Source organism: Seriola aureovittata, chromosome 16 (assembly GCF_021018895.1).
Source record: "Seriola aureovittata isolate HTS-2021-v1 ecotype China chromosome 16, ASM2101889v1, whole genome shotgun sequence".
Taxonomy (NCBI): domain Eukaryota; kingdom Metazoa; phylum Chordata; class Actinopteri; order Carangiformes; family Carangidae; genus Seriola; species Seriola aureovittata.
Genome location: NC_079379.1, coordinates 18,874,749 through 18,900,529, shown reverse-complemented (window position 1 = coordinate 18,900,529; position 25,781 = coordinate 18,874,749). Strand labels below are relative to the sequence as shown.

General features: G+C 40.2%; 1 protein-coding gene across 1 annotated transcript in view; it reads left to right on the top strand.

Annotated features, from left to right (window-relative positions):
• col9a2 (procollagen, type IX, alpha 2) overlaps positions 1–25,781 on the top strand; it is a 132,508-nt gene that overhangs the window by 16,132 nt on the left and 90,595 nt on the right. Inside the window, exon 2 of the mRNA XM_056399517.1 lies at positions 24,522–24,649. The gene's annotated coding sequence lies outside the window, so the exon portion shown is untranslated. The remainder of the gene's footprint in view (positions 1–24,521; positions 24,650–25,781) is intronic.

The following is a 25,781-nucleotide window of genomic DNA, read 5'->3' as shown; positions in this document are numbered from 1 at the left end:
CCCCAGCCTTGAGTTATGGCGCTCGGTGATTCATTGAGCGATTCTGATGAGGTTATGAGCGAGCCAAGGACAAAGTTATCTCTCCTCTACCCAACAGAAACACTGAGTTTATTAGCCTTCGAAGCAATAGGCCTTTTTTTTTTTTTTTTTTTTTTTTAATCTAATCCTTCGTTCTTGAGCCTCAACAAGCCACTTCATACACTACATGCATTGGTTGGTAGAATACATAACGTACGGAGAAAGGAAAAGGAAAAAAAAATTGAAAAGAGGAAAAATCCATTACACTGCTGCCTTGACTCGTGGAGCCTATATAGTGTAATTCATCCTGAAGCTTGTTCAACTCGAAATGGCCCTATTTACAGAGTTCCATTACAACAATAAGAGGGAGAAGAGAGAGAGATATTGAGAGAGACTGTGTGCTGGTGTGTGTGTGTGTGTGTTTGCGGTTCATGGGGAATCATGTCCAGGGTGTGTAATTGAATGACTAGAATGGTGTGCTTCTACATCCTCCGTAATTCCACCTGAAACCAGGACGGAGAGGAAGAGACGGAGGAAGAATCTTACATGGGAGCTGGAGGCTGACACATCTCTAATCTGCATGTAGCACCGGTTCAGTGTCCTAACTGGTTCAGTGTCCTAACACAGCTACGAATGCTTTCGTGGCTCTGAGTCTCACACACAACTGCAATTCTCTATATCTAGATAACAAGATGTTTTTTGTTTTTTTGTTTTTTTTTATTTGAAACCTCTGAGTTGTGTCTCCTGATGTAGCACCATTTTACTGTCCTGCATATAGTTTCTTTTATACGATTTCCCTTTTCAGCCTTTACTTCTAGGGTAATAATTATCACACATTGTCCCGTCCCAGTTGATTCACATCTGGCAATCAAGGACCCCTCTGTGGTCTGGGCTGAAGGGTCTTCAGTTGAGAGAGTGAAGATGCTGGTCTGCCCAAAATATGAATTGTATGTGCTTTGTTTATGGTTGGAGGTCACACATTTGTACCTTCAAGCTAAACTGTTGTTTTCTAAATGACCTCAGACCTAGTTTGGCATTTCTGCAATGCAGTTTGTTATTTATCAGCCGGCACAGATATATTACATAACCTTTATAACAAATCACGGCGGGCTTAGGGAAAACACGTGATCCAGTTTCATCATGGGTAATGTAGTCGCCACGGTTTACTAAGAAAAGCGACTATGGGACTAAAAGGTGTATATCTCTGCTTCTCCTGCATTCATTTTGGAAATAATTCAATGCAATAGAAATAAATTCGTCTTTCCCTATGACTGTGCAATATTAAATTGTAGAATGCGCCGATATTAATTAGGGATACAAGCAGAAAGTAATGATTGTCTTCTTCTTTTTCTTAATAGCTGAGATCTGGAAATATGGTGAAACATGATCATTCAGACGATCAGACAGGAGATAAATGAGCCAACAGCTTTACTTGGAGGTCAAACCAAATATGAGTGCGTCAGTTATATTCCCTCATATCACAGGAAAGCTGTAAGGTAGTGTAAGCCAATGTTTTCTTAACTGTTGGAAACAATGGCCACAGCTCCAAAAATAAATTGAGATAAATCGAAACTGGAGTCCCAGAGTAGAGCCCTCCAGTGAATGCATAGAAAGTTTAAAGCTACATCATCATTTCTGTCGTTGTAAATTGGAGTTTAGATATATAAAAAAAAAAAACTTTAATTGTACCTTTTTTTATACTTTTGCACAGGCTTTCTCTCCACTTCTGTACACTGAGGGGGATGCCATTTTATTTATTTGCCAAAAAAGATACGAAACAGAGAATAAACAAAGGTAAAGGTTGATTTGACTGATAAAACAAAATTATATACATATTGTTATAATTTTACCGTGAATTCTTTCTATATAGCTTTCTTTTATCGTGAATTGTGAAGTGAAAATCTGATTTTGTTATAGCCCTACGCAGGACTAAGAATAAGACTAAATCTAATAATAGCTGACAGAACACTAGTCATCACCCCTCTCTGCAGAAAGTAAATTCAGCTGTAGTCAAATTTAGTTGGAATTTCTGCCATTCAGTTTTAAACTATGGGAATTTGCATGCATTCAGTGCATTGACAGTAAGCATAAGAGAACAAGTTGACATTATTAAAGTGTCACAACAGGCTGTTTACAACACAGTACGCTGACAACACCACTGTGCAATGTGAAGGCAAGAGAGTGTTGTGCATATGGATTCACACACTGAACACATATACAGACAAACATACACACCACCCAAACTTATGAGGTGGAAAAGACTGATCGCTCCACATCTATTTCATCAATGGGATACCACACACACACACACACACACACACACACACACACACACGTCACTACAACTCACTCCCGGATATATTCTCTCTTTCTCACGCACACACACACACACACACACACACACACACACACACACACACACGTTTGCGCCTCAGGACACAGACCGTCCTCCACTGTCTGTTTATGAACTCATCTGTTTCCTGCAGACAGGCTGGAGATGAGGACATTTATAGCATGTGGCAGTATGGCCACGTATTCAGCATAATTAATCTACTGTCTAATTTGCCCTCAGTGCTCCCAACGCATCTTGTCGTCTTATACATAACATATCATAAAACTACCCGCCGTTCACAGCCATCATCTGCTTCATTTATAATCTTTAAAGTTCATAGAAGGGTTTTTTTGTTGTGAGGGTTTTCATAGTCACCCAGACACTGAGGTGTCGGATGTTGTCCGTTTCAAAATTGATTCAAATAGAGCCTTATTAACCAGAATTATGCAGAGGAATCACAGCAGAGAATAATCATCTGAATGCCTCACATGTATACCGTAATAATTGAATAGGAGACAGACAAATCTTGTGTGCAAGTTCATGCACAAGCAGACTCATGTGGATGTGTATCTGTATGTTTTTCTCCCAGTGTGTATGGTCTGAGTGACTCTAACCACAGAAACCTTCACTTTTCACCCTGATGGGAGCCAGGGATCAATAATGCATCAGCCAACAGATGGGTGACTGTCCCTCCTATCATTTGTTGCCTCTCCTTATCATTTCCCCAGCCAAAGTATTAGAAAACAAAGGTGAAAGAGGGAGACAGAGAGAGACAGGATGACAGAGGAGGAAAATAAAAAGAGGGGGAGAGTTGATGTGTGCTCCATTGGCTCTCATAGGCTAATTCCTCAAAGGTTTAAATAGAAATGAAAAGTTTTAACTTTTCATTTTTGAATCAAAGTGTCAACATGCGTGCTCTGTGGTATTTGTGGTGGGAGAATTGAATAAATCATTTTACAGTGTGAATGTGCCTTTGAAGGGCTTATCTCTACTTCATTTATGTCTGATTACACAGCTGTTTTGACCATTTGTAGAGTTGTAACAGCAAAGCCACAGTTTTTTTTCATTTCCTTTTTTTTTTTTTTTTTTTTTTTTTAACAATGCTCAAAAGATATTCATTATGGGTATAAAGATGAAATGACAGTTTTAGAAGGAAAGCTCAAACTAGCAATACAAGTTAAGAGGGAATTCACTAAACTATAAATCTGGAGACATTTTCATAGGAACTAGCACTGCCCAGTGCGGAAAAGCGCTTTGCGGTGCAGAGCAGGTCTCTCTTGAGGATGGTTAAGTCTGCCTGGCACATCAATGGTTTTCATACTTCCAGCCATCCGTCATGTCAACCACTAGCCGTCCCTCAGGAAATCATGGCACATCTTTAAACATCCCAGATATCCCAGCTGCAGTATGTTCAGGCCTTTGCAATAACATAGGCAGAATATAAAGAAATGGTAGGCATTAAGTGCACAGACAGTTTCTAAGGACAGCTAGACTCTTGAACAGCTCTACAATCCACTCTGGGTCTTTAACTTTTATCGTTCTAAGCCATGCCTTTATTCATTAGTCTGGTAGATATATAGAAGAGCATTTGTAAGTTTTGAGTTTCAACTGTCAAAATATATGAACAAGTGGATAGTTCACAATGTTGTGTGCATTGCTGTGTCTTATGCTGAGTCTTGCAAGTAATGCATTAAAAAAAAAAAGAGAGAAAAGAATCACGCAAATCGATGCAGCTTAGCCTCAGTCATCCTTATTTTTAGTCAAATTCCAAAACTGCTGGATCCTACATTTCCCATGATGCAACTCAGTTGCATTTTTTGGTAAATCTTCCTCTGCCTGGTAAATGCATATATTTTAAAAATGTATCCCTTAGTTTGTAATACAGGCTTTTTGTAGCTTGCAGTCTCCAGGCTAGGGCCTGGATAACCCTGATGACATTATTAGGGTTCCCATCACAAGTTCCCATCAGAGCCGCGGAAGATATGATTCAACTATTTTCACAGACTGAGTAGTACTCCAGGGTTTTCCCTCTTCAAGAAAATTTGATGTTATTCAACTTCAAACTACGCATTTACATTCTCACTGATGAAGGAAGTCCTCAAGTGAACCTTAAAAATTTTCATGAGTTATTGCACCATGTTCCATAAAAAATGAAAATTGTTAAACAAGCCTTATAGTGAATGGACGTCTGTCACTTTCTCAGTGGGTGTAGCCACTAGCCAGCTGGTAGAGTTACTGCTGGAGTTGATTCCTCTCTGCAGCACACGACTTATGCATTTCCAGCCCACTGAGAGGAATCTATCTTAGTGTTCCTACCTCTTCAGTGAGTGCTGGGAACCCCAGATGGAACACAAAGGGTTTTGATTTCCTGCCATGCTGTTTACTATTAAAACCCTTCTCTCCAGAGTGATAGAGAAATCCTAGGCAGAGTGCCTCAGCCAAAAAACTATGCTAAGTTTTATAATAGTAGGGAAAACCCTGCCTGTACTCCTCCATAATTAGCAAATGTGTAAGTGCCCCTTTAAGTTGTGAAACATATATTTGAGCTGGGGACTTAAAAAATCTAATTGAGCCTTGAGCTGTAGCACATAAATTATGTTTTCACCTTATCAGTCTCAGTATAGCTTTAATCAGATATGATTGGCACCACAGCTAAACATACGCAACCCCTGGTATTTAAGTTAAAACTGGGAAGTGCAGCATTTGCTTTCATCCCTTGCTGCACAAATTAGCAATCATCACCTTCAGATTTCCTAAAATATATATATGAAATCAAAAAGCTCAAATCTGAGTACTGTACACAATCACATTTTTTCTTTTCATAGCATTTTTCTTTCATTTTAGTTGTATAACAGTGCTTTGTTGCCAATTGTGCAAACAGAGATTGCTGCTGTTAAAATGCTGTATGAAAGATGCCATCATCCTAAGTGCCTATGGTAAAATCAATCAGCATTTTCCCCTATCCTTAAAAGGGAGCAGTTTGCAGGAGAATCTGACATCCTGTACTTGCAGTTAGTTAAATCTCAGCATTTCCCACAGAATTAGATTCTTTTTGTTGCAGTAGCTGGTGGGGTTGTGTAATCAACAAATATATTGTTAATGGCTAGTGAGCCCAGTCCCGGCCCAGCCCTCTGTGCACCCCGCGTGACAGGCACACAGAGAGGGCCGGTAAAGGAATAGATGGGGATGATCAAAACTTTATGGATGTCTTGACGGACCACTGGCCCCCAGATGCGACAGGATTTCTCCCGGTGCTCCCAATGGCCAGTCCGACAATGACAAAACGGTCTGGTGTTAATGTGTTAATGAGAGAGAGCAAATCAATACATAGCGCACAGTTCTACAATGAAATAAGATTTTACTTATTTGAATTAGTAAAAGAATTTAAAATTAAAATGTGGCGGTCAATGTTGATATTGTTGTGAACATCCACAAATGAATCAATGTATGGGAAACACTTTTAAATCATGGAAATGGAAAACTTGGGATAACTAGAAATTGCAATGCCAAAGGCAACATGTTGGTTGGCTCGGAGTGTGAGCTGAGATTCTCAGCACATGCCCCTGGCAGCTGCACCTCTGGCTTCATTTTCTGTTCTAAGAAAAGCATATATGGCTATCCAAGATTAGACTGGTTTTGTCTTATGCAGGCCGAGAGTAAAATCTGGAAGTGATCAGGCAGGTGTAATGCTTCGTTTCACCGTTTCACAGCAGCAGAGAGGTCCACTTACGTGATTTGACCTCGAGTAATAGTTTACTGGGTGAGGCAGCAGGCCTGATCTCAATTTAACCTCTCCAATCATTCACCCAGAGGGAGCTCCTCTGCCATACTGCCTGTAGGAGTTTTGTAGCCTTTCAAATCTATTTCCATAGATATGCCGGTGGCACTGTCAGTCATCCATGAGTGGATCTGAATGAGTATATAACTAATGTTGCACTTCTAGGTAGTACCCCTTCCTCATCCATTTCTCTCTGTGGGGGTCGGATGGCTTATATTCTTTCATCTGTTTCATTCCACAACCTCGCTCTCCCCCTTACTTTCCACCCCCCCTCCCCTCCCTCTGTTGATCTTTCTGCAACTCTTTCCTTTTAGTTTCCAGAAGGTAAAGCTTGTTCAGTTCAGATGCTGCTGCCAGTTGGTGAGTCTGACTTCTTTAACATATCAAAGGTGCTGTGCAGGAAGAAAGCTCCTCATTATTTCAACAGCCAACATCAAGCAACTTTGCATTTGTAAACCACCAGAGATGGGGGGATGTGGAGTTGGGTTGTGGGGATATAGTCAACACACTAAAGTTAAGTAACAGATTTTGAAAATATGACCGATCACTTTTGATCTCAGTGCATTACAAGTATAACTTTTTCACTTTACTTTAAATTCATATCTCCAGTGAATGTATAATGTACTTAATTTAGGAACTCCCACAACCTTGATATATGCACAGAATTGTGACTGTCCTTTTCTTGTTCGTTTCTGTGCCTCTCTATCCTTTAATTTCTTTCACTGGCTTGAAACAGTGCTTGAACTTTGTGTGTGCTTCTTGTGACTTTTTCTTTCAGCCTCTCTGTTCCTGTGTGTGTGTGTGTGTGTGTGTGTGTGTGTGTGTGTGTGTGTGTGTGTGTGTGTGTGGTGTGTGTGTGTGTGTGTGTGTGTGTGTGTCATGATTCATTAGCTGTGCTTGGTGAGATTTTCAGGACACATTTTTCTGCACTTTTGAAATTGGAAAGATGTCTGTAGTTTGTTAGACAAACACTAGGCCTATTAAAGGTCACAAAAATGAACATAAAGAAAAATGTGGTTACATTGGGCAGCAAATAGGATATTTTTTTATTTAAGATTAGAACAATGTCCCACCCACACACACACAAAAACCCATTTGCACACTGATAAATGAATGCGAACATGGGTGAACACGTTCTTTAAAAATCTTTTGGCAGGGTAATTACAACTGACATGGTATCAACGTTTTCACCTTCACAGAGGTCTAGTTTAGTCATTGTGTGTAATCGACTCCATGCTAGTTAATGTTATGTTATTCATAACTGTGCAGGGGGCTGCACTGGTCACATTACACTCAATAGGACATGGCCTGAGGTTGTGTAATGTCTGTGCGTTTATGTAGGTGAACTGTGTGCTATGTGGCAGCAGCTGCAGACCAAAGTCAGACTGTGCTGTGAACAATCTGCACACAAATATGACACACTTTTACTCATTCCCACAGGCCATGCCACATGTTAACAGGAGAGAAACACACAGCTGAGGTGTCTGCTAACGCTACATGAAGCCAATTAGATGGCAGGTTTTGCATATGGTGTGTGTGTGTGTGTCGTCGTCCCCCCCCCCCCCCCCCCATCTGACTGCTGTTTGATACAGACAGAGAGTGATGGTATAGTGACACATAAGCTAAGAGAGAGAAAGAGTGGGGAAGAGGTATGACCACTAGGATAGAGGGATGAAATATAATGCAACAGCAGCGCTAAATGAGAGGGGATGAAAGGAAAGGGAAAGACAAGTGTCTGGATTACAATTCAGCTGTTTATCATATAAATGAAGGGTTGTGTTCAACTGAGCCAGGGGATAACAATCAATCGTTTGGCATGCAGATCTGTCTCCATTTCCTTGCCATTGCCAGCCATCCACATAATTCGACAGTGTGTCACATGCAAGTCTGCCTGCATCTATTTGCTCTGCTAATGTTGTTTCGTTTCATCACCTTTGACATGCTCAGTAAGAGGGAAGAGGTATTTTCCCCGCATCAGTGCTTGCTCTTGATGATATTATCTTAATTTCATTTGGATATGTCACTGATTTGGAGTCAGTACGAGCATTACCAGTTGAATGTTTCAGAGTAGCCCAGTCTCATTTTAAACCTGATGATGGGAGTGGACAAAGCAAACTCATCACTTTGTCAGTGCAAGGTGAAGCACCTAGATCATGCCAGTCAGTGTAAATTTTGTTGACACTGGGTACAGTACATTCACATGAAGGCAGGTTACATTAAAAGGTTGGTTGCTGTCCAGGAGCCATATGCGAAAAATGTGAATTGTTTCGGGGATGATAGATCTCATGGTAAAATATATAGTACACATACCTCTGCAGCCATGAAGGCTGAGCACACTCCAATCATGAGTCCATTTTCCACCTATCATCTGCGTCTGGGTTGCAGAGGCAGGAGTCTTTGTAAAGCACGTCCTTCTTCTTCTATAGTCCTCCACTCCTGTGAGATCTCAGGGCATTTCCAGGCTAGATGAGATACATGTTTCTGGGTCTGTCAGTGGGTGTTGTTTGACATGCTTGGAATATGGTCACAGCAAGGAGCTGGTATAGGCATCCTGATCACAAGCTTATACCACTTTAACTGGCGTCTTTTAGTGTTGAGGAGCAGCAGCTATATTCTTACCTCCCTCTAGATTTCCAAGGTCCATGTCCCTGCAAAGGGAAGTAGGGGCTGGGGGCTTCTCTTTGTAGCTGAGAGCTGCTACTGCTAGAGTCAGGACTTGCTTCCTTGCCATCAGCAGTAGACATCCCTGCTAGTTGCCAGATTGTGTGAGTTTAAAAAAAATGTTGATATTTTGTCCTGACTTACAGATGCTTCGGGCTGACATTTGCCTATCTTTGGTTTTAAAGGGATTACTAAGACTAGTTGGAACGGTTTTATTGCACTTGCCGTAACAAACTGTCAACCACTCCCTCCTCTGCTACAGACTTGTATCAGCTAAAAGGCCCTGTGTTTACAGAGCACGTTGTTATCACCTTTGAGACTGAATATCTAGTCTCGCCAAAGTTTTGGTGAACCACCAGTCACAAAGATTCTGAGACTATGTTGCTTGTCGCTTCATTCTATAGGGTCCAGACCGGTTCTGTTTGAGGTATCAGCTAAGATACATATAGACAGATCCAGCCTGATTAATAGCTATCTGCCATTTCATTGTTTGGCAGGCACAAACAAAGGTGGGTGGAATAACAAGTTTCATTGTTTTGTGCACATAGGCCACCAGTATCTCTCCACATGACTTTCATCATCAAATATCCCTAAAAGAATAAAGTTCCCTGTGCCTACTGATATTCCTGTCTGAGTAACGAGCTTCAGTTCCAGCTCATGAACTGACATTCTTTTCATTCATTCTCCATGTTAAACCTTACTTTAGTGCTATTTCACTCTTTTGCAGCAAACCACATCCTCCCCACTGATCCCATTCATGTCTTTAGTCTTTTGTCGGCCTAGACTGCTCCAACAAACCTTTTGTCCGAGCCTGCACTGCGCAGCCTTTGACTTTAGAGGCTTAACAATTACAAATCAACTTGAAAGAGCCACAAAGGGGATATTATTAAAGATGAATGAAAGCGGGCTGCTTTAGGAGTTCGTTTTAAACTTCACTAAGGCAAGGATAGAGGGATTAGTGACAAGGGATGCTAATAATGCACAGTAGGGGAAGCCCCTCCTTTGTGATATGTGACCTCTACAGTACTTGATTATGGGTGAGATTTTATTAATCCTACTCTTTAGCACAACTTCTAGGTATTAAAAAGAGCACATATCACTCTCACAGCAGGTGTTTTAATACAAATTGGAATTTCAGCTTCGTAACAATACTGCTCAGTGTGATTGATGGGTGCGGCACACGTACACTCATAAATGTGTACACTGAGACATACACCATCTCTGACCTCCAGCACTACCACACCCACTTCTCGTTTGGTTCAGATGCATCAACTCATGTCCAAAAAAAAAACCAAAGTTATGTTTTGTGACTTTGCTTTCTGCTGAATACAAAGTGAAGTGATTACATGGAGACCTCCCACTGCTCTCAGCAAACTGCTGCTTCTGTAACTCACACTGGCATGGAGGTTTGGCACCGGCTCTGCCCGGGTATAGTGCCCCCCCTCCTGTGCTGTCATTAGCATACAGGCCATGTCTCACTGGCTGCCAACCTCTAGGCAGTGATTCCATCTTGTCGTGATACGCGGTGAGGGAGTGCAGTAAAACTGCCATGCTGCCAGGCTCTGACGGCTACAAAATTGCAGCAAGGCTGTGAAAAGGAAAAAGGAGAACAAAAAAAAAAATTACAACCTCCCTGGCAGAACGTCAAGAAAGAAAGGGGACTGAACTCACCGTGGAGCTGCTTCACCTTATTTTCTTCTGTTGGTGTTGTTGTTGGGAGTTATTGATGTAATTGACCAGCCTAAGGACAAGGGAAAAATCTATAGTTGAAGAAGATTTTCTTTTTCTCCAAAATGGAGGCGTCAGTGAAGGCAGCCAAGTTCTACTCATGTGTTATAGGTCATCTTATTGATTGTAAGTTAACGGTAATTGAATGCGAGTGCGACTGTTGTTAAGAAGAGCCATGGCCCTTAGAGCTTTGGCTCAAACGTCCCGCAGGTAGTCCTACTCTGCTGGTTTATAGCCATCAGGGCTACAAAAATCAGAACTTGTTTCTATCCAGTGAGGCCGTAATCGGCCCTCTCCCTCTCTCTGCTCTCAGCTGATTTTTCTTTTAACCTCGTGCCTCATTTTCCTTTTTCAAGAAGCAGACAATATTTAGCAAACTGATCACCAGCAACCCCCATTTGAAGTCTTTAACCCTGCCTGAGGGCAAGCTGTGTTACCTTCATAAATACAGATTTTCTAGTCAGTTAAGCCTTGATCATCAAGAACACTTTCAACCTGCAACGTTTAAATGTTCTAATTATGTGACCACATGTCGTGAAGAAAAAAAAAAAGCGTGAGGATGCAGGCAGCCCCTGAACATACCACTAAAATCTTATCTCAGATAATTTACTTACTTTTGCTTCTGTAAGATACCATAACCTTCAAAGGACACCGAGCGAAAAACAAAACAAAAATCCACAATCCTACTCTACATACCACAATGCAAATAACTAATGTTGCACACAGCCATCATTTTTTGTGTTAAACATGATCTATTTCTTCTTTTCTTCTTCTGGTTTCCATGTTGTTAACTTATGGGAACCAAAAATAGAACTTCTGATTCTGACTCTACATTTTTAAGGCAAGAATGAAAGTCACTAAACTATGCTCACACTGCTATGAGCACAGGGTAATACTGTACACTGCATATTTCTGAGGCTGTTTACAGTATGAAATGTACTCACAGCTATAAATATTTAAGGTGTTTCCATACAACATAATGGCTTCCAACTTCCAAAAAGCAAAACCAATTTTGAAATCCAGCTGCCTTGCGTACAAAGTATTGGTCCAGACCTTTCCTTCTGCAATCTCTGGCCTTGACATAGATGATCAAAATGTGCTTTGAATTATGCCAAACTTTGATCAAGCGCGGTTGCCACCGTGCCATATTACCAGCTGCAAAATGATAGGCTTTGGCCTTATTTAACTAACTGATAAAAAGACAGCTTCATTCAGATCCCAATCCCTCTGTCAAAAGTAATTCCTGGTCTCACTCTATCTCCACATCCAGAAAAAGGATGACGCACCACCTTCATTCAACTAAAGTCTGTTTACGTCTGTGCACGTACACACACTTCCCATACCCCCTTTCAATAATCCACCACCTCTTATGGAGCACTTAGAGAAATCTGCTCTGGAATTGGGCAAACTGTCTGTGTGAAGAAAAGGGAAGTAATGTCTCTTACTCTATGATTATTTTCTGTCTCCATCCTCCCTCTCTGTTGTTACTTTTGTAGCGTACATACCTGCCCTGGCATCAGTCACAAGCCATTAAGGAAGTTCATTGTAAGGACATGCAGAGTTACGGACACACAATTGACACTTTGCGACTCTTCCCAACATCAAACTATCAAATTGTTGGAAACAGAGACAAATACCCCTCTTCCACAAACAGACCATGCTTTTAGCATGTCCGAACGACACAGAACCAGACCAAAGGTCAAAGGGTCATCTCCAGAGGATCAACCAATGGAAACCAGACAACTGGAGAATATAGGCAAAATCTCCAGTTTGTAACAATAAGACTTTGTCTAATGATATTTGATTGTTTCTTGTATAGGACAAGTAACAACAAAAGGACTGATTAACACTAAGGTGTGAATCCTGGCCTGTCTGTGCCATGCATGAACACACACACAAACCTCCCTTCCTCTGTCCCTCTCTAAATAAGAGTCATAAACTACAACCCACATTCCAATCCTGGGTAGTGACCATCAGAACTCTCTTCACAGACACAGATCTAAGGAAGAATGTAAAATCAAATATCTAGCTGTTCTGTAACTCATGAGATGTTCCTATGCAATAGTTTAATCCCAAACTTCTATCCCATAGAATGTTTGAAATGTAACATGTAGATTTTAAGACAATGTCCTTCATGTGACCATACTGTCAGCATCCTTCACACGAGGTAACACACACTACATGACATCCAGCATGTCCATATTATTATTATTATTATTATTATTATTATTATTATTATTACAGTCAAAGAACTGCTGTGTAATCCACATTTATAGACTTTTAGCTTTGGGAAATTTTTATATTGTTGTTTGATCAATTAACCGCTTGTATCATGATTAATTCCAGGTTTGAAGGATGTAATATGAAATCAACACTCCTATTACTCCTCTCTGCCATAATTAGTGCAAGTAGTTTTATATGTTATTTCATTTAATGTTTTGTGGTCATGGTGGAAGACGGATGTGCGAGTTTATAAGTAAACTCTAGAATTAAATTATTCCAAGGTCAGTGGAAAATTACTCTCTTCTCCAAGTGGAAACACAGTAGAAGATGGGTGACGGCCATGAAACATGTGGCAGCCTCCAGGGGATAAAACAGTTGTGATCAATTCACACATGGACACAAAGTCAGAGAAGTGCAGAAAAGCCTGAAAGGTGAGAAGAGGTCAGTTCAGTTCAAGAAAAAGTCAGAGAAACCCAAATGACAAGAAGATGCGAGAAACAAAACTAAAACCTAGAGGCTGAAGCTGGAAAACGATGCAGAAACTAGAAGCTGAGATCTTTGCTCAAAGCTCAGAGTCCCGGCTCAAAGCCCGGCTCTGTAGCCATGTAAACTCTTAGCTCTAAGCTGCTCGCCACAAACTCATGGCTCTTAGTCATTTTTGCACTTTTCGCGTCTTTTATTTTTCTTTGCCACAAGCTCCAAGTAACATGATTTTTGTCTACATGCACAATCTTTTAGTTTTATAAGCCAAGTCAAGACCAACTGAACCAAAGCAACAGAAGTGCCTCAGAGTAATTTTGTAACTTTTAATCATCATCAAGTTTTCCTTTTTGAAGATTTTGACAATTTTAGAGTCATCTGGTCAACGCCAGTCTCCTCTAAAGTTATCCAGCCAAAGTGAAGAGCATTAGAGTTTATTTCGCATCAACCCACAAGAGACACCAGCAGATAACATCTGCACGACCGCCTGCAGAGAAGCCGAGCAGAAATCAAGAGTTCCTGAGACAGAAAGTCTCTTGGCAAACTCCACCAGAGCTGAACCGCTGAGACACCGGCAGAATCCGTCATCGTGATAACGGGACACGGCCTCCAGGAGAATCCACCTAGATCCCGCGTCTCCAGGGTTACCACGGCAACCACAGCCACCTGGGCTCCAGCCGAGGGTCTTCAGCTACAGCGCAACTCACAGTAGGCCGGTCTTAGCACTCTGCTCATGACTGGGTTGATGTCGAAATATAGCAATATTTAATCATCAAACCTAATTCATAGATGTAGTATCATTAGCTGTATAGCCACAGTGTAAGCCATAACATATTCTCTCCCACCATTGCCAACTCATCACACTGCTCATTTCATTATTATTTTCATCTTTATGATTATTACACCTTGCATTTACTCTCTACATAGTAGTTTAGTTAAATAAACTCCTTTATTTACACCCAGTTGTTGTCCTGTTGTATTAGGAGACTGGAGATCCATTGAATCGAGAAGTCATGGCTTCCGATATGAGATTGATAAATTTGGCAATGAAGTAATTCATTGTTGTCCTCCTAGAGGACTGGTGCCCCATTTCAACGAGAGTAAATTCTAAAATATGGCGTTAACACTACACTTTGTTGCCAGCATGGGTATTTATTTATTCTTTACAGCTGGTATTTCTTCCCTTATGTGACCATGTCTCCTTTGGCATGTACAATACATCTATATAAATTCTAGGAGGTTTGAGACAGAGTGGTTTTTTGTTCCAAGTACAAGTGCATTTATAAATATTTATTATGTTCTGTTATCACAAGTATGTTTCCAAGGATTTTACAGACACAAAAAAACAGTAGGTCTAACTCAACACTCACACTATGTAACATCAACAGGCGATGGAGGACAAGACTAAACTTGAAGGTGACATCTTCAAATGTCTATATAAAAAAACAGCAAAGCATTTCTTTTTTCCCCCTATAGCTTGAGCTCATTTTTGTTTGAAAATGATTGAAACAATCACTCGATTATCAAAATTGTAGCCGTTTAATTTCCTGACAATTAATTGACTAAGCATTTCAGCTCTAGTGACAGACAATGCCGTAGTGTACAGCGGATATTTGATTTAGATCAATTTAAAGATAAATAAGGTTATGGTAATCTCTTGCTAGCACATCAAAGTATCGAAATAGGAACAAGAAAAAGGAAACGGAATTCATATTAAATTAAGCCTTGTCATTCACTACAAAGTGCACTGCATTTACCATCATCCGTTCTATTTGAGTGCCCCGAGTGTGAAATGTATTTACTACAGACTGTATATAGCCCTCAAAAATTCCCATAATCCCAAAAGTGTTGATGACTAATAAGTGTCCAAAATCTTAATTTACTGCTTGCCATAGAGTAAAATATATTGTCTCTTCCATAGGGAGAAGTGAATGAGGGAGTGATCCTGGATACAGCCTTAGTTGAGATGTCTCGACAGTTTGTGTGTGTGGGTTAGGATCAGAATAAGGCAGTAAACATTTAAAACCCTGTACTGTTCATAGGCAAGATTCCATAATATTTTTAAATGATATGAAACCTAAAACTGCCCTTGTCTCACTTACATTTTCTTCTTTCATCTATATTTAATGGCTCAATAACAAACAAATGTAATTTAAACGATAACAATATACAATTAAGTGCCATAAATAATATATGTAATATAATTTATGCATGTTTGGGTAGTTCCGCAATCTTCACTTCACAGTGTGATAAACTGCAATAATGTGGATGAGTGTAGAAGTCTTGATAGAGTTTCTGACTTGGAAAGTTAATTTCTCTAGCACTTTGGCTTTCCCTCGTTCCCAGGGACATGGAGACAAGTTTTTCATGGCCCATTGGCCTGATCTAATTTGGTGGAAGAGAACCCTCTATGTCTAAATTTGTCACTGCGGCCACCAAGGTTGGCACCAAAGGATGGATCACTGAGCAGCACCACTATCTCCCATATCAATTTCAAACCAAACCCTAAAAATACACCCAATTATACAGGGAAGAGAGCGGCTGTTGTCGGTTTCTATATGTTCTGACCCCAAGGTGTCACCTGGATGAGGTTGTGTTGAATATAGAATGTCCTAGAGGGTTGAAACATGTGGGAATACACTTGATTAAATGTCATCTGCTATACTGTACGTCTCACTTATTGCATAATTCACGTAAAAAGCCAACTTGTGAGTCATGTTGTTGGGGCTTAAACAAGAAGTTAATTATCCTTTTAGCCTTTTTTTTTTTTCCAGTCCACCAAAATTAAATCAACTGGGAGCTTTGGGATTCATACAAGAGCTCTGTCACTTCCTGATCGCTATGAAACTGCAAGCTGCATACTTCAAAAAATAAAGACCAATTATGTTGGCACCTCTAAGCACAAGTGGATGCCCCATCCTCTCTTCTGTCAACTGACAGCCTTTCAGGGCTGTCAAATCCACCCACTAATCAGCTAATAACACCAACAATTGGTAATTAGGCATCCCCAGAGTAAGCAATTAATTATTGGTTCACAACGTGCCTTCCCCCCACTAATAGTTTGGTAAAAAGACAGCCGGCTTGATGTTATGTTTAATAGTCATAAACTTTTATTGCCTCTCAAACACGAAGAGTCAATTACGTAGGCGAGTGAAGATGCCTGCTACAGGCCCTGCAGGGGAGAGAGGTTGATTAAGGGTGTTAAAGGCCCTGCAGCTTTAAAGGGATGGATGGAGAGTAAATAAACAGAGCCGTAATTAAGGATTGACAGAAAACAGTAAAGTTTTTTTTTTCTCTTCTTTTTCTTTTTCTTTGTCTTTCCATCGCCCTCTTTTCTCTTGATATTACTCTTTCTCTGCCTCTCTCCCTTTCTCATGACTGTTTATTGTCATTGACTATTATTTTTTGATGTGATTGAGCTGAAACCCTTCATCTGTTTGGAGTTTACTGGCTGTTGCTAATGGTCTGGTTGATGGCTACATTGCAGCACAATTTCTCTTCTCTGCAATTTTATGGACTTGTTTCACAATCTCAGAAACACTATACCTCATGATTCCCAGAACTACAATCACTAGAGGGAAACTTTTGTCATTTATCACTGGCTATCTAAAATATTATACAACACACACACACACACACACACACACACACACACACACACACACACACACACATAAATGTTAGAACCTATAACATCATCATCATCAATTAACCATCTTTACTACTTAATGTTAACCTTATCTTAAATTTGAGTTTTATGGTGCTTTTTTTAGGGTGTTTTTTTTTTTTTTTTTTTTTTTTTTTACCCTCTCTTATGTCAGAAAGGTCACAAAGAATTAACTTAAATTAGAAGATGATCATTTCTAACGGAGCCTGCACCTGGACCCTCTACATCATGAACAACAATAATAAGACTAATAATAATAAGACTAATAATAATAAGACTAATAATAATAAGACTAATAATGGTAGCGGTGGGTGTTGAGCAGGATCATGGGGGCAGCGGTTTACTTGCAATCTCGGATGCAGATTTGACTCCGGAGGCAGAAAGTGACAGGAGAGAGATGAGAAAGCACAAAACTAAGGGAGAGAAAAGGTGCTGAGTTAGTAACATGCATTAATGGGATATGAATGCAAACAGAACAGCTTGGTGCATTATGGGAAGTCCCCCAGTAGTATAGGCCTATAGCAGCATAACTACGGGATGTTTAAAGGCCCTTTATCAAAAAGGAAAGTTTTAAGCCTTCTCTTAAATGTGGAATGCCTCCCATTCTACTTGTGGAGACTCTAACAACTATACAAGCATCCAAGCAGTCTGGGAACATAGTGTTCTAGTGGGGTAATAGGGTACTAAGAGCTCTTTAAGATATGATGGTGCCTTATCATTAAGGACTTTGTAGGTGCGGAGGATTTTAAATTCTAGTCTGGTTTTTACAGAGAGCCAGTGCAGAGATGCTAACACATGAGAAATATATATTTTTCTCGTGCTTGTCAGTACTTGCACTGCAGCATTTTGGATGAACTGCAGGCTTTGGAACATCCTATTGGGACATCCTAATAATAACGAATTGCAGTAGTCCTGCATAGAAGTAACAAATGCATGGAGTAGTTTTTCTGCATCTTTTTGAGAATGTGCCTGACTTTTGCAATGTTACGAAGGTTATGAAAGGCTGTCCTTGAAGTTTGTTTTATACGGGAGTTAAAGGACATATCCTGATCAAAGATAACTCAAAGATTCCTTACAGTCAAGTCAAAGCAGTGCCATATAGACTATATGGCAGGAAATTTCAGGTCATCCAGGTTTTTATGTCCTTAAGTCATGCTTGAAGTTTGGCTTACTGATTCATTGATAAATATAGTTGGGTATCATCTCCATGAAAATGGAAGTTAATGGAGTGTTTTGTTAGTTTTGCCTAACTTGGTCCAAGTACAGAACCTTGTAGAACTCTGTCTAACTTTTGCGCACTTGGTTTACAGGTTCATTGTCAACATTTACAAACTGAAATCAGTCTGATAAATAGGACTTAAACCAGTTTAGTGAGGTGTCTTTAATGCCAATTAAATGTTCTAGTTTCTGTAATAGGATGTATCAAATGCAGCACTAAGATCTGACAAGACACGTATAGAGACAAGTCCTTTGTGCAATGCAATTAGGGGTCATTTGTAACTTTCACCAGAGCTTCCTCTGTGCTATGATTCAATCCTGACTGAAAAATACTCAGTGTTGTTATGTAGATAGTCACACAACTGAGTGGTGACTGCTTCCTCAAGAATGCTGGAGAAAAATAGAAGGTTAGATTTAGGCCTGTAGTTGACTAAAACACTTGGATCAAGAATAGGCTTTTTAAGAAAAGGTTTAATTACAGCTGTTTAAAGGACTGTGGTACATAGTCTATTAATGAAGAGAGATTGATCACATACAATAAAGAAGTTCTAAGGGTAAAACTTCCTTAAAGGTATAATGTGTAAGATCGTGCTACTTGCTCCACCTCCATAGGGGTAAGCATTTCACCTCTTCGGCCCTGTCCAGTTACTCATGTTGTTGTTGTTTTCCCCATGTTCCTTTATGTTTTTTATGTACACGTGCATTTATTGTTGATGGTTAAAATTGTTGATAGAACTAAAACAAATTTTAAGTACTTGTAATACAAACAGTACGTTTTTATTTACCTATAAAAATATGCAGGCAAAGTGATACTGCATGACACATGGGTGTCAGGCTACAGCAGGATGAGGAAGGGATGATGACATCATCACAAAGGCAGAATCAGAAAATAAGGTTTATTGCCAGGTAGGTTTTTACTTACAAGATATTTGGCTTGGTGTTTGGTGCAGTATACAATAAACATGAACAGGAAATAATAAAAAGGTAAAATACTGCAACAGTCAAAAAGATAAATATACATAGATACACATATTAAAAAAATAAAACTATGAAAAAAACTGTGCAAGAGATCCCAGTATAGATCTGTTATGTGCAGGGATAATGCTCCAAGGTGTTACTGTAATGTGGCTGTTGATGGTTGATGAGGCCAGATGCAGAAGAAAAAGCGGGTGCTGGTCCCTGGATGACTGGACTGGAATTGTGGTCCAGTTACAGACAAACATGTGACAAGTTCTTTATATTCAAACATGTTAGGTCTGTTGTGTGTGTGTGTGTGTGTGTGTGTGTGTGTGTGTGTGTGTGTATAATAAATAGTAAGGATAGATATGAATATTCTGAAATAAATACAGTATCAGGCAATGGATCCTGAACCCGCTGGTTCTGGATGAAACGGTCTCTTTAAATACTGACACAACTAGCTGGACAACAGCTGCAGGAACAGGCTAAATTCTACTAAATCACTAAAACGCCAGTCAACATCATCAATCATACATTTTTGCCACTAGAAGTGTTTGTCGGTACTTTTTGTCATTTGTACCAATGATACTTTTCGCTACAGACGAACATTAGATGTTACTCACCAGGCCAAAAGGATAGTTGCAGCTCGGCATCAAACCGCATCTCTTTACCCAGAGCTGTCTCCAGTGGTGGAAAACCACACCAGGATTCACCCTTGTTTTGCTTCACACAGCATTTAGTGTCATAAAGTGGTATTACAACATGTTGAGGGACGCAGCTAGTTGGCTAGCATGCTCAGTTCAGTAGTTATCTCTGAAATACAATAGATGGAGGTCTTGGTCATGACATCATCACTGTGGCTCCTTCACATACTATTGATAGTGTTAGTTCATATTTTTTGAACATTTTAAACTAAAATTCTGGCCACATCTGGCCATATCTTACACATTGCCCCTTTAAGGAGCCTAGTTGGGATTGGACAGGTTGAGAAATTGTTGAAGTTAATCAATGGAGCTTCATAGAGGAGAAAAACAGTCTAAATATACTGTATGTCTGGTTTTACAGCTGTTTCTAAGGTTCCCATGTTTGAAGATTAATTGTTGCAGGTTGAGGGCAGGAAGTGAATGAATTTTGTTCCTAATAGAATTTTATCTTTAAAGAAGCTCATGAAGTTACTGCTACTACTGAGAGCTATAGGAATACTTGGATCAATAGAGCTATGACTCTCTGTCAGCTTGGCTACAGTGCTGAAAAAAAAACATAAGGTTGTTTTTATTTGCCTCTATTATTGAGTAATAGGCTGCTCTGGCGTTACAGAGGGCCTCCCCATATGTTTTTAGGGGATCTTGCCAGACTAAGTGGGATTCTTATATCCTTTCAGGTTTTTTCCATGTTTGTTTTAAGTTGTGGGTCTGGGAGTTCAAACGTGGAGCTAACCTCTTTTGTTCTATTGTCTTCTTTTTCAGAGGGGCAATAGAGTCGCGTGTCATTCACAGTTAACCTGCAGCACTATAAACAAAATGGTCACTTAGGGAGGGACTAAAGTTAGCATAGGAGTCCTGTGTTATGTTGAGACATGGCATTGAATTGATGATGGAATCACTCCCTTAAATTTAGCTACAGCTCTATCAGGTAGACATCTAGTGAAGACATTTTTGCCTAATGACTAATTTCAATGTCGTCGATGCTGTGGTTAAAACACTGAGTGGGTTTATTTACATTCTGAGAGAAGCTGACAAATAATGAGATAAACACAGTGCTAAGGCCGTCGTTATCGACGTCCACATGAAAATTAAAATCACCTGCTATAATTACAATATCTGATTTAAAAAAAAAAAAAAAAAAAAAAAAAAAACGCGGTATTGGCTGTAGTGTTTTCCAGGTTGGCTGTGAAAGACTATAAACAAAACTTTATGATTGGGTTTAGGTTCAGGCTTGATTAATAGGCTTGAGTTGAAGGTGGCTGCAGCTCTACCTTCCCGGCCGGTGCCTTGAAGAATGTGTGTATTAATGTGACTGGGGGGAGTGGATTCATTTAGGCTAGGGGTATTCAATTAAAATTCAAAGAGGTCCAGTTAGACAAAACGTCATCAAGCAAACGTCCCGATCGTTGGTCCAGGGGAGCGAACTGGAGGGATTATAAATAATAACTTCTCTAATAATAATTAAATGTCGTTTTCTCATTTAAAGGAAAATAAGGGCTGTAATAAGTAATATGTACATAGCAGAGAGCTTTTTGAAAAAATAATACAATCTTCAAATAAAGTGCTTAGCTTTAGAAAAATGAAATAAAAAGTGTATCTTAAGTTTCTCCTTTGTTCTTTTCTTTTTAACTCCATTTCACAATTTAACAGTCTCAACTATTTTTTATAATTAACACTCTCCAAACATTTTAACAATTGAACAGCTTGAACACCTCCAGTCTCGTCTCTCCCCTGTGTGTGTATCTGAGTCAATGACTCAATTTGCAATGAATGGCTGAGTAGCATCACGTGAGATGATTCACAACATAAGCAATTGGTCTGTGAGTGTCCTGGGCTGCTAAACCATTGCTGTAAAGGCAAGAAAAGCTGCGCCGGGTATAATCATTTCAATTTTATTGGTTTAGGTCCGGATAGGAAGGCTGCCTATTAGTGACCTTGGATTTAGGTTAACATATTCCTCAAGACACAGGCAGGTTTCAGTAACACAAATTATATCAATATGTTAATCTGATATTAGATCATTTACTAATACAGCTTTAGATGATAGAGATCTAATGTTTAAGAGTACACATTTAATTCTATTCTGTTGTAGTATTGCAGTGGTGATGTTCATTTTTATTAGGTTCTTATAAATAACTCCTCCTCTGTTTGATTTTGATTTAATTAATTTAAGTTGTCAGGGGGCAGACACAGTCTCTGTGGGGTTTTGGGTGGGTGACTGTTCTAATGGAAGCGCAGAGAAGCGTGTAAGACTGCAACTCTGCCTCCTGGTCTCAACTCTGGGTTGTCATGGTTTTGGTCTACAAATAAACTTGGTCAGAATCCTAGGAATGAGAGCTGCTCCATCCAACATGGGATGTGTGCTGTCTGCCTAATCAGACCAGGTCTTTCCTAGAAAGTCTACCAATTATCTACAAAGCCCATGTCAATTGCTGGACACCACCTTGACAGCCAGCACCTGAATGATGACAGCTGTACATGTCATCACTGGTCGGATATGAGCAAGGGCCCAGAGAAAACTACAGAATCCGACATTGTCTTTCATATGTACACACTGACTCAACATTAGTAGTGTCATTACCATCAACATGAATAACAATCTTACTATATTTACACTTATCGTTAGCCAGCAGTTTTAGAGAGGATTTGTTGTCACTGCTAACTTCACATTTCTCAAGAGAGTTGCCATTGAACAGAGCTGGTTTCTCAGCGGAAGTGTCGCTCAATGGGAACAACCTGTTTGAAACATGAACTGGTTGGTGGTGAACCATGGGCTTCTGCTTGGGGCAGTCACCCAGCCATCTTGGCTTCCTGGCTGCTCGTGAACTGCCCATTAGAGAGTAGGAGCTACGCTAGGTCAGCTTGAACGGCTACTCGGGGCTTGCTAAGTACAGCAGCTAATAATTGGGTTTCCATGGTGCGAAGCTGCGCATCCAATTCACTGAGCTTCTCCTCCATCCTGGCAAATAATCTACATTTATCACATGTATCATTATCACAAAGGGGCCAGAGCAATAACTAAACATAAGACACACTGATCAAGAGCAGGAGAGTGAGAGGAATAAGGAGAAACCATGGCTAATTGCTAAGCTAAAGAAGCTTGCAAACCTGAATGGTATGTAAACATCTGTGGAATTGGAGAGAAAGTCACTAAAAGATGGAGAGTGCTATGAGTGCTTGAACACAACAACTGCAGCTTTAAATGTACAAAGGGTAACCGGCTGCTGTAATGAAGAAAGTAACTTTTTAAGTTTTGTCTATAGAAGAACATTCAGGAGTTATGACCATCTTACAATAAAAAATGAACTACCTCAGTTTATCCTGCGTGGGCTTTTTATTTAGCATTACACCTGCAACGTATTGCTTTCACTTGGATATTCAAGGGCAAAGGTATTCTACAGCTATGGTTTTCTCACAGTAGGGCTGAATGTTTAATTGCATTTGCAGTAATACCGCGTTGTGATAAAACAAAATTTTTCTAACTGCAAAGGCTGCAATTACACTCCGGTCACGTGACATGCAAGCCAGAGTAGAGCACTCGGCTTTGATAAATACACTGGATAAGCGGCACAGCATGCCCTCCTGCACATATTCAAGCCAGGTTGTCATACCGGAGCTATATAAAAAATGCAAGCTGAGAGTAGCAGTGGAGCTGAAAACAGCTGTTTTTCAGTACTACAACTGACATGCTTACAAGGCTATAAGTTAAACAAATCAGTCAATATACTACTGTGATTGAAGTAGTTAAATAAAAATATGTCATTCATATCAGTTCATGCATCATCTAATTTCATCATGACATATAGGCCTGGCCTACAGGAAAGAACAGTTTGTTTAATCTATCTAATATTGTGTTAGTCATAATATAGAATGATATATTGCTTGTGTTTGGTGAATAATACAGAAGATAAGGAACATATAAAATGGAAAAAGGAAAGGAAAAAATAATTGCATATTAAATTGCAATTGGTTTAAAAAAAAAAAAAAAAAACAATTTGATTATTTTCCCAAATTGTTCAGCCCTAGTTTACAGTACAACTAACAGAAACATACAGAAACACACCTGACCTGTCCTGGTCATGGGTCAAAATTCCCTCTCGCTGCTTGCTCTCGGGGCTTGTGGAGTGTTGCTGCATTCGTCTGCACCATTAGTGGTGCGTCGCTGTGCTATTGCTCTCCCCTGCGGAGCCTCCATCTCGCCTGGACAGTGAGTTATCCACCTCCTCCATCACCCCCTGTCTCAGCAGGCTAATACGGCGTGGGCTTGTTGTGGCTTGCAGCACTGAGGCCTTCCTGGTCAGCCATTAATACTGACCCATTTCCAGGCAGCTGTCTAGAATTAAGAGATGGAAAGGCATGTGGACAATTATTTCCCAAATGATTCTACCTTTCTTTTGAACCTGCCACATAAACAAAGTCTCACAGAGTAAAATTTAAAAATGTGTAGAATGCTTGACAGATTCCTGCTTTAAAGTCAACAGTACAGGTGCAAATTCATATGTCTCCTTCTGTCTATGTTTAGTCTGTATTTTCTCTCTGTACTTACTTTCAAAACATTTTTCCTCCTGGCAGTCTGCAGGCTCTAGAAACTCTTCTAGAGATTAGCCCTGTGAGTTTCATAATGCTTTTGTTGCCTTTAGCCTGTTTCTCCCTTGCAAAAGGTGCTTTCTGAGCTTTTCTTACTTTTGTTGCAGGGTATTACTTTCAGTATTGCATCAAAGTTCATCTAATTTGTTGTCCCAATTTCCCTTGCAGCCGTCGGTCAATCATTGGGGAAATGTTTCAGAGGAGCTCGAAACATGAGAGAGGAAATGAGCCGAGACGGACGTGCCGAAAAACACACCGTGGGAGATGGAAGCAAGCGAGACAAAGGCAGAAATCAGGTAGGAAGGATGAGAGGGAGCAGAGACTGAGACGGAGAGAAAGAGAGGAGAAGGCAGGTGAGCTATGAGCGTGCTGACCTTCCTTCTCGCTGTCAGAATAAAATAAACCCAGCACCCCCTGCCCCTCTAGCTGGATCACACTGCCAGTCCATCAGCTGTCCCATTAACATGTCAGAACAAACTAAACAAAAAACACAAAGCACCAGTGAGCAAGAGGACGGATGGATGGATGCCTTAGCTTGGAGGAGGACCGGCTGTATGGATGTGTAGTGAGAGATGTACTGCTGAGCATTGTGGATCTGTCATCAGTCATTTCTCTCTGTCTCGCTTTCTTTTTCCTCTTTCTGTCTGCAAACAATGGCACAGCCATGCACCAGCACCCACAAGCCAGGCACAGAGAGGTTAGGGATTGTATCTAGTTGCATGCTTGGAATATTATTCAAGATTTATGAAAAAAAAAAAAAAAAGTGAACTGAAATATTATTAGAATCTTGCGTCTTTTAGTCAGCGCAACGTTTAAGTGGGTCACATTTTGTGATCTTATAAGCAGCCCTAAATTATGCTCCAACACTCTTCCCCCGTCTCGTCTGCAGTTCACAAGGTGCAGAAGAAGACGGAGGGAGGCAGCCAGGCTCGATGACTGAGCCTCTCCTAGCCAGGATGCAGATTGTCTATTTGTTTATATGTTTGGACTTTTAATCTTGTCAAGTGGGTTATAGAGCACAGCTGTCGGTATACAAAACCAGTGGGGTAGCTGATCTAATACATTGAGCTCTTTTTACCTCCCTGCATGCCCCCTACTCTTTTCCCTCTGTCTGTTTGTCTGCCTCTACAGCACAGATGGACCTACAGTGGCTCCTGGTGGAGCTCTGAGGTACTGCACTGAGGACTCAGGGATGCAGTGGATGTGTGAAATCCTTGACCTAGTTCTTCTCCTTCTCGCGTACATTGCATGTGTCTTGTTAATCAAATCGGTGTTTGGAAAACTGGTAGACTTTTCTCAAAATGAATAGCAGATGAAGGAGACTAGAGCAGTCTCCTCGGTTTGACAGATTAGCTCAGATCCATTGATTTTGAGTAAGAGAACATCGCACCAGACTGGCATTGAGCATAGCTGCTTTCATGGATTCTG